Consider the following 10,732-nt stretch of genomic DNA (forward strand, 5'->3'; position numbering starts at 1 on the left):
TTCTCCCGTGCTTCCCCCCTACTCTGGAACTCTCTACCCCAACACATCAGACTCTCGTCGACCGTGGAAACCTTCAAAAGGAGCCTGAAGACCCACCTCTTCCCACAAGCCTACAACCTGCAGTAACCACCGCCGCATGACCAGCTCCACCCTCACTTAATGTATCCTCACCCATCACTTGTAGATTGTGAGCCCTCGCGGGCAGGGTCCTCGCTCCTCCTGTACCAGTCGCTGTCACATTGTGTTCAAGATTATTGTACTTGTTTTTGCTATGTATACCCCTTTTCACATGTAAAGTGCCATGGAATAAATGGCGCTATAATAATAAATAATAATAATAATAGGTGCTCGTCCGAGCATGCTCGTAAATCTTGAGCAATGAGCATGCTCAATCATCACTAATAGCAACTCTTCAGCCCTGCTATGTGTAGCAGAAATGCTCAGCTGCTATGAACACCGACCGCAGGGCGACGCTCATAGCAGGTCGACAATGACAACCATAGGGGTCTCCTCCAGACCCCGGGTTGTCATGTCAACCAATCAGCACCTCGCGATCACATGGCAGGGGTAATTCCACTTGTGGCTGTTAGGGGCACATCTGATCAAATCAGCTGTCATGTGCCTGAAACGATGCGGGCTCAGCGCCGGAGCCCACATCAAAGAGGGGGAGGTCATAAAGAGAAGTCGCAAAGGGGTTACTGTTACTAATATTACCTTGTTAATTTCTAGTAAAACACATGAATGAGGTGCAGTTCAGTATTCCACCAGTAGATGACGTAACAGGCCACATTAGGGCAGTTCAGGAGAGAGGTTTTTTTCCAATAAAAGAAACAATTATGTCCATCTTGAAGAGTCCTTTGAGGATAATTGTTGTACATCTTCTATCAACATAGGGTCTTCTTCGTCATTTCATTTACACCAAGAGAACAAATGGTTTGTAATTTATATATCCAAAAGATTTCTTTTCTTTTGCGTGAATTAAATCTGTTTTGTGTAAGTTCTGGTATATATTTGGGTGTTATGGATATTGGATTGTTGTGATTAGGATGGAAAAGTGTACAATGTTTAGATAGGCTATGTGCTGTATTCGCGGGATCATTATGCCGGGATATTTTCTCTTCTCCCTCATGACAACGCAAAAGAGGAAGAGAAAAAGCGTAAGAGGCGTCTGATACCACAAACGTTGGTCGATTCACTACAGGCATTTGCCATTCTTGTTAGTGTTGTGTGTGAAAAGTCACAGGAGAATTGTTTGACTCCTTTTTGCTGCATGGATGGCATAGTGGAGGTGCATAGTATGTACAGTAGTATTCAAAATAATAGCAGTCCAATATGACTAACCAGATTAATCACTGTTTTTGGTATATATAATATTACCACCACATGACAAACAATTTACCGGTTGGTGCAGTAGATTCTAAGAAAACCAACAAATTCCGCATTCATGATCTGCATGTTTATGAGTCTGTGTATTCGAATAATTAATTGTTAGGGGGTGTGTTCAAAATAATAGCAGTGTGGAGTTCAATAGTGAGGTCAATCATTCTGTGAAGACACAGGTGTGAATCAGGTGGCCCTTATTTAAGGATGAAGCCAGCACATGTTGTACATGCATTTCTCCTTGAAAGCCTGAGAAATATGGGTCATTCGAGACATTGTTCAGAAGAACAGCGTACTTTGATTAAAAAGTTGTTTGGAGAGGGTAAAACTTATATAGAAATGCAGACTATGATAGGCTGTTCAGCTATAATGATCTCCAATGCTTTAAAATGGAAAGTGAAACCAGAGAGACGTGGAAAAAAACAGAAGACTACCATTCGAATGGATCGAAGAATATCCAGAATGGAAAAGGTTCAGCCAATGATCAGCTCCAGGATGATCAAAGACAGTCTCAAGTTACCTGTGAGTACTGTAGAAGAAGATGCCTGTGTGAAGCTAATCTCTTAGCAAGAAGTCCCCGCAAAGTCCCACTGTTAAAAAAAGACATGTACTGAAGCGGATACAATTTGTCAAAGAACACATCAACTGGCCTAAAGAGAAGTGGAGAAACATTTTGTGGACTGATGAAAGTAAAATTGTTCTTTTCGGGTCCAAGGGCCACAGACAGTTTGTCAGATGACCCCTAAACTCTGCATTCAAGCCACAGTACACTCTGAAGACAGTGAAGCATGGTGGAGCAAGCATCAAGATATGGGCATGTTTCTCTTACTATGGTGCCGGACCTATTTACCGCATACCAGAGATTATGGACCAGTTTGCATATATTAAAATACTTGAAGAGGTCATGTTGCCTTACGCTGAAGAGGATATGCCCTTGAAATGGGTGTTTCAACAAGACAACTGCCCTAAACACACCAGTAAACGATCAAATTATTGGTTGCAGTCCAACATAATTGATTTTATGGAGTGACCAGCCCAATGACCGGATCTTAATCTGATAGAACACTTGTGGGGTGACATCAAAAATACTGTTTCTGAGGCAAAGCCAACAGATGCCAAAAAATTGTGGGATGTAGTCAAAGCATCCTGGGCTGGAATAACAGTTGACAGGTGCCAGAAGTTGGTTAACTCTTTGCAACATACATGTGAAGCAGTTCTTAAAAACTGAGTATACAACTAAGTATTAGGTTAATGATTCACAGGAATGCCAAATCCTAAAAAAGAGTACATATTTTGAGTTTGTAAAGACAAATGCAGACACTGCTATTTTTTTAGAACAGCCCATTGTTCATTTTTTGCTATTTTCTGTAAAATAGTTAAAAATTATATACATTTCTCTTCATGTTTAGAATTAGAAAACAGTGTGCAATGTTCCCAATGCATGGAAATAAAAACTAGTATAAAGGTTTTGTGCTTAACTCATGTTATTTAACCCACTGCTATTAGTTTGAACACTATTGTAGGTGTACCACAACTACACTGTGTGCAGAATTATTAGGCAAATGACTATTTTGATCACATGATACTTTTTATACGTGTTGTCCTACTCCAAGCTGCATAGGCTTGAGAGCCAACTACCAATTAAGTAAATCTGGTGATGTGCATCTCTGTTATGAGGCGGGGTGTTGACTAATGACATCAACACCCTATAGAAGGTGTGCTTAATCATTAGGCAACTTCCTTTCCTTTGGCAAAATGGGTCAAAAGAGAGGTTTGATGGGCTCTGAAAAGTCCAAAATTGTGAGATGTCTTGCAGAGGGATGCAGCAGTCTTGAAATTTCCAAACTTTTGAAGCGTGATCACCGAACAATCAAGCGTTACATGTCAAATAGCCAACAGGGTTGCAAAAAGTGTGTTGGCCAAATGTGAGATCTACAGGGAGGGAAAACAGTACACCTCTCGGAACAGTGTCTGGGAGACTGTGGTGGCTGCTGCACGCAATGTTGATCGAAAACAGGTCAAGTAACTGACGCAATCTGTGGATGGAGGCTGCTGAGTGTCATCATAAAGAAAGGCGGCTATATTGATCACTAATTTTTTTGGTTTTTGTTTTAGCATGTCAGAAATGTTTATTTCTGTATTTTGTGCACTGATATTGGTTTACCTGGTGAAAATAAACAAGTGACATGGGATTATATTTGGTTTTTAATAAGTTGCCTAATAATTCTGCACAGTAATAGTTACCTGCACAAACAGATATCCTCCTAAGATCGCCAAATCTAAAAACACCCCACTCCAACTTCCAAAAATATTAAGCTTGGATATTTAAGAGTCTTTTGGGTTGATTGAGAACATAGTTGTTGATCAATAATAAAAATAATCCTCTAAAATACAACTTGCCTAATAATTCTGCACACAGTGTATACTTTGTTCACAATATTTGAATGAGGCACTACAGTTGGTGCCTTCCATGGTGTATGGATGACCCTACTTGCATTTTTTGGCAGGATTTGCACTTAGTGCATAGCCTTTATGAGTCTAGAACTACTACTATATGTCAAATTGACCAGAATGTGTATGAGACCCTCCTTTATTCTAATACAGGATGTATCAGAATCCCTAATTTTTGGCAGTTATTTTTTTCCTTCGTAAATTACACTGAAATTACCTATTTGTTAATAAAAAATAAAATTTTGGTTTAAGTCATTATACAGGAAAAAAATGTTTCTTAAAGAAGTTGTCCAGTACTTTAGATTACCCCCCCCCCAATGTATCCCCACGGGGCCCCTAAGGATTTTTGTAATTAGCTTACGTTGCAGCCAAGGATAGCGCCGCTCACAGGCATCACGTGACCCCGCTCTGATGTCACGACAAGTGAGGCGTGACAGCTGGATTGTGGGCGCGATCACCCCCCGCGTCACACCCAACATTCACCCCGTGCGTTCCCAATGAATGGGGAGAGGGAGAGCGTGAGATGGATATAACATGTGTAGCATTGATATGTCTTAAATGTCAGTAATATTCAATTAAATTCAAAAGGACATTAATCAATTTATTTTTTTTAAATTAAGAATTACATGGAAGGTTGAAAAGATGTTCTTGGAGGCCTTTGACTTTTGCAGATATTTCTTGCTGGTCAGACGGCCACAGGTACAGTAGATGGTACAACTCTTTCCATGCAGGTACAGCATTGATGGTGGATGTGCTGTACTTTCTTCAGGGCACTAGATGTGAGGGTTTTCTGCCCTTGAGATGTTTCTGGTGCCCTGGTGACAGTGGGCAAAAATGCAGCTTTGTCTGATAGTGCGAACAGCCCTGGATAATCCACGCCGGCAGGATGATATCATCCGGCGGAAGATAGAACCTATAAAAAAGATGTAAAACCGATGTAAGTAATGGGACTCCATATTAGAGGACACTACTGTGGTGTCTCTGTGGGAGGCCGGTAGAGGAATCTTCTCCATACAGAGGTGCTTGATGATTGTCAGCCATCATACATGTGACAATCCCACCACTGACAGATGACATCTGCTCCACATGACTTATCTCACTGACATCATACAACATGGAGGTTATCCTCACACTTACCTCGCCTACTACTTTCCCCCTCTTCCACTTTATCTGTTCTTTGCTGTTTTCTCAGATTTAGTGCAGATTTCTTTCTCTCCTGAACTGGAGGTTCTAATAAAAAGTCAGAAAAAGATGTTGATTATAAACTCCTCAAAGATTAATTTTATATGTTTATAGAGTTACTCAAACTGGTTAATATGCACTTGTAGCTTTTCTGTGTGCGTCCATGTGGTGTCTCCCTTATTAACATGACATTACTTGCAGCAACCAAAGTGTTTTTATATAATCCGTCAGATGACACTTAAGCGTAAGATTAAAGAAGACTCATCACCAGGTCTTAAGTGTCCAGAATTCACTCTTACTTTATTCCCCTGCTCCCCTGAGGACTCTGTTTTTGGTTTTTATTAAAATCCCCCTTAGGCTATGTGCCCACGATGCAGAAATGCTCCGGATTTTTTCCTGAGCATTTCTGCATCTCCCTGGCACAAAAAACGCATGCGGATTGTACATGCGGATTGTACATGCGGATTGTACATGCGGATTGTACATGTGTTTTTCCTGCCAGGGACATGCGGATGTGAAGCGTTTTGATCATGTGATTTCGCATGTGGATTGTACATGCGTTTTTCCTGCCAGGGACATGCGGATGTGAAGCGTTTTGATCATGCGATTTCGCATGCGTGTTGTCTAGCACTTTCCAAGCGATTTTAGCATCACTTGGAAAGTGCTTGACAACTTGGTCACACTATATAAATCCATGCAACCGGCATGGATTTATATAGTGTGACCGAAAGAATGTTAAAAAATAAAAAATAAATATACTTACCTTCTGATGCCCACGGAGTCCTTGTCTTGGCTTGCCGGCAGCTCGCGGTAGATTTAAGGACCTGCCGACATCATTGGTCGCATGACCCGTCACATGACTAAATGACGTCAGCGCAGGTCCTTTAGTCTACCGCGAGCAGCCGGCAAGCCGAGACAAGGAACCGGAGGCCATCAGAAGGTAAGTATAATATTTATTTTTTATTTTATTCTTTTTTTTTTACAGGTTCTATGGTAGGGGGGGTCTGGAGGAGAGTCTCCTCTTCTCCAGACCCGAGTACCATTCGCACATTGAAACACATGGATTCCGCATGTATAGATGCAGTGATGCGGATTCCATGCGTTCCAATGCAAGTCAATGGCGGTGAAAACGCAGGACTTCTGCAAAATAATTGGTAGTGCTGCGGATTTTTCCGCAATGATAATCCGCAGCGGAAATTTCTGCAGCATGTGCACAGCAGATGCGGATTATCATTTGGGAACATGGCAGGCCTTCTACCAAGCGTTTTTTAAGCGTTTCTGCGGCGGAATTGCTGCTGCGGAAACGATTAAAAACGCATAGTGAGCACACTGCCTTACAGTTCCACAGACAGGGGCCTTTTTATTTAGTGGTCATTTTTATGGTCTTTACCACGCTATAATACTGAAGAAGAGGCTGAAGACACCCCCCCCCAGATAATCCTGTTAGCACCACCCCCTTGTAAAGACCATAAAAATTAGCACTAAATAAAACTGCCAATAACTCTGGAACCGTATGGTGGATTTTACCAAAACAAAAAATTGAATACTCAGGGGCAGCGGGAATAAAGTAAGTCATTATCTGAGCCTTCATGTGCAGATTCACATTACACTTTTGTATCATAGCCTATAATGGGATGGTCTATAAATCTGTACGTACCTGACAATGAGGGCGAGAATGACTCACACTTTTTAGCAGTGACACACTGATTGTCACCATCATCAGTTTTGGAAGGGGGAGATTCTTTATGCCTGTTTGGTAGAAGAAAGTCAAGTAAATTACAAGTGAAAACAATACAAAAAGGAAGAACACCTGCCTGTAAGGCCATTTGGGACATCATAAAGGGGATACTCTGCTCAGGACCCCATTCTACCAGCAAGAATGGAGTCTAACTAGTAATATTGGCCTATAAAGAGCTGGGAATGAATGGCTCATTGCAATGATCAACTGATATTGCTGTGTAATCACAAGCCAGATCCACAGCAATCAGTTATCATGGGGTGGTGGATGCTGGATTTAGATTTGTGTTACTCGTGTCTGAGCATATATCAGAGGTAAATCCCATAATAATAATAATAATCTACTCACAAGTCTGGGTGTTTTTTGCTGTTCTCAGGGGTAGACTCTGGAGGTGACATAGGTTCTTCAATGGTCACCATCTTGGTACTGGTGGTATATAGCTAAAAAAAACACAAAGACATATAAAATATAAATAGATATATTTTTAAACTTTTTTTCTAATCATAGGTTTTATTCATTTTATTGACCTACATGCTTTAGACATACTTACTTTGGAAAACCTTTGAGAAGATGATTCAAAGTTTTTGATTTCTGGACAGTCATTGTCCTCACTTGTGTCCCCATCATCTGAATTCCTAAATTTATAACCCACAGAGCGATCTGAAAAGTAAAAGTGTTATGAGAAATTATTAGTATAAGAGCCGGTCAGACAGTCACCATGTTATTACTCATTATGATGGGAACTGATTGTCACACATAATGAAAGAAAAGACACTCAGCAGTTTTCTGCCGATAACGTCTCATTTTACTTACTGCTAAAATAGCGGGTGTCCTCATCTGATTTTAGATCAGGAACGAACAGAGGCTTCTGACTTAGAAGGTTGTTAAAGTTTAAGGCACGCAGAAATGGATGAATTTTGATCTCGTGTGCCCCTCCTGGAAAAGGAAGACAAGAAAAAATTCGATACAGTTATTGTCAGAGAAACTACTCCGTATCTATACAGTTTATGTTAATCTGAACTGGAGATTTAAAAGAGCCAACATGAAGGAAATGTACTGAACATTAGAGCATGAAGAATGAGGAATGGACACGTTGGTAGAGACCTTCAGTGATCATCCTCATGGACATCTTCATTTGTCCAGAGGTGTAATAAGTCATTATTAATACTATTATCATATTACCTGTCCCAAGTCTTTGTTCTGGATTTTTTCTGAGTAGCTGAGTGATGATGCCCCGAGCATTTGGTGGAGGAAAGGAATTACATCTCCAAACAATGTCATCTGTGATATAAAAAGAAAATATTACAGGAAATAAAACCTCTTCATTTATTTACATAAAAAAGCATTTTCCTTAAAAAAGCTAGAAACTGAACCAAGGAACAAATCAAACCAAATAACAGCGACATGACAAGCAGTCAGATTATTTTACTTACCACCGAGGATACTGCGTAATTTCTCCTTTTGGGAAGCCCTATAAAATGGTGTATATCCAAAGAGAAATTCATATAGGATGATGCCTACTGACCACCAGTCAACAGGTCTTCCATAGCCTTTCCTTAGGATAACTTCTGGGGCCATGTAACTAGACGTGCCAGCAGTCTGGAAAACAACAGAAGAATGAGATGATGATGATCAATACATAAGACAAATAACATCAGTGGAAATGTGATGAGAAATGATCAGAGAAGGAGAAAGAGATGAGATATGTAAAGTAGAAGATCCTGTAAGTAAAGCCGACCTCTTTATCACGGAACTCTTTGGTGATGTCCTTAGTTGGAGCCTTATAGATGTTTGATGTTGGTCTCATGAGGCCAAGTTTTGAAACTCCAAAATCAGTCACTTTAATATGTCCTGTTGATGTTATCAGGAGGCTGTAAAAGAAAAGATGTTGTCAGCCCCAAGTAATAACCCATAGCCTGTATAACAAACTAACTTTCATCCCCTTTATTATAGCTCAAGGGTCACTTACTTTACAGGCTTCAGGTCTCTGTGCACCACACCATAGCTGTGCAGATATTCCACAGCAAGGACTGTTTCTGCAATGTACAGACGGGCCAAGGTGATAGGTAAAGGACCCCTGTGCTGTAGAAGATTGCCACAGTCTCCTCCTACAGGAATAAGCAAATATGACAGGTGAGGGTCTGTTACAGAGTAAATTACACATGATGAGTGTGAATATGAAACAAGCGGAGATATTGGGACAGTATGGTATATATAGAGATACACTGTGTAATGTAGAGCGTATACTGCAGAGGAACCCTGTACATAGAGACAGAGCCAGGCCTCATCTACAAGCCTCTCATTTATTTCTCTGTGAAAAATTCTCATCTATAAAAACTGTTCAAATACAGAGAAATCTTCCTTTCCTCCATAGCAGATATTGCCGCCATGCTCAGTGAGGACACACAAGGCATCTTAGTAACATTATAGTAAATGCGGTGTGGACATGTAACCGTCCATGTGGACATGTTCAGGTTATATATAAGGTGCTAGGATTAGGCAGACGTGGGCTGGATATAAATACAATGGATGTGTCCTACCTGGTGCATACTCCATGACCATACACAGATGAAGTTTAGTAGGAAAGGAGCAGAACATGGAGGCCACAAAGGGACAATCAGCGAATGTAGAGATGTCCCTCTCCTGAAAGGCCCATTTAAGGGTCTTTGGCTTTCTCAGGTTCTGCTTGTCCATTTTCTTCATAGCACATATCTTGTTTGTGTCTGTATGGCGAACTAGGTGGACGGATCTGAGGAGGAAGAAAATCCATGATTTATTATGAATTCTTACTAACAGTCCATCCATAGACCTGATCAAGTGATCTCCTGTACTAATGGTTAATACTAGATGTGCGGCCATCACTAGAAATCCATAAAATAACACTCCATAAATGTTCACCTATGGAAAGTCCTCATCCATGTCACATCCTAACTGACCTGAAGAGAGACAATTAGATGTGGACAGTGATGTGGAACCATAATTTCTCTATGGTAGCATTGCGCGGGCAGGACATAGAGACATAGGCATGACTATAAGGAGCTCTGAGAAAAAAATATTATACCAAGTAAAGCTCACCCAAATCCTCCACAGCTGATCAGTTTGATAGGATTAAAGTCGTCCTTACAAGGATTCACTGATCCGATCAAGGCCTAAAAGGAATAAGAAATGACATTAAGACAACGAAGCTGCAGGAGGATAAAAGCTCCAGATCTCCCGTCTATATTATATCCCCCCTGATTACACTGCAACCGAAGTAGAGGACGTGATAAAAGCCGGACCCCCCACAGACACTATTATATTATAAGTGGATATTCCCCATACACATAAATCATTGTACTGCAGGGGAGGATAAGGGACATCACACGGAGGAGACAGAATAATAACACCACCGTCACACATAATAGGTCTGATCTACATAAGAGCAGAGATATCCCATTGTCATATGGGATGTGTAATTCCCACCCGTCATCTGATGATATACAGACGTCCCATGATACTTACACTGGCTGATTCCTGGATGATTTCTGGTGGCTCAGATGTTCCACCATCAGTATTTGCCGGCACAGTTATTCCTATAATAATGATAAAATAATGAAGAGACGACATGTATTAGTCTATATCACCACTTATATAACACATCCATATAATAATGGAAATGATAAGACCGCTGTACATGGAATATACTAGATATAAGGATATTCTGCACACACTGTATATATTTATGGCATATCTATATATATATACTGTACTATGAACGTGTCATTGCTCAGGATCTGACCGAATCCTCAACAATTACATGATTGGGGACCAATGAGCCTCTTTGTACATTTGTGACCCCCTCCATTATAGTCCATGGGGGCTCATGAGCCGCCAGCGGCCTCATACATTGGATGAAGAGTAAATCTCCATGTTCTCTGTCGTTCTCTATAACTTGATATTTGTATGTAGAATATTAGATGACCGGCTTACCTTTCATCAGAT

Source organism: Phyllobates terribilis, unplaced genomic scaffold (assembly GCF_046119375.1).
Source record: "Phyllobates terribilis strain yellow unplaced genomic scaffold, ASM4611937v1 Scaffold_307__1_contigs__length_2267376, whole genome shotgun sequence".
Taxonomy (NCBI): Eukaryota; Metazoa; Chordata; class Amphibia; order Anura; family Dendrobatidae; genus Phyllobates; species Phyllobates terribilis.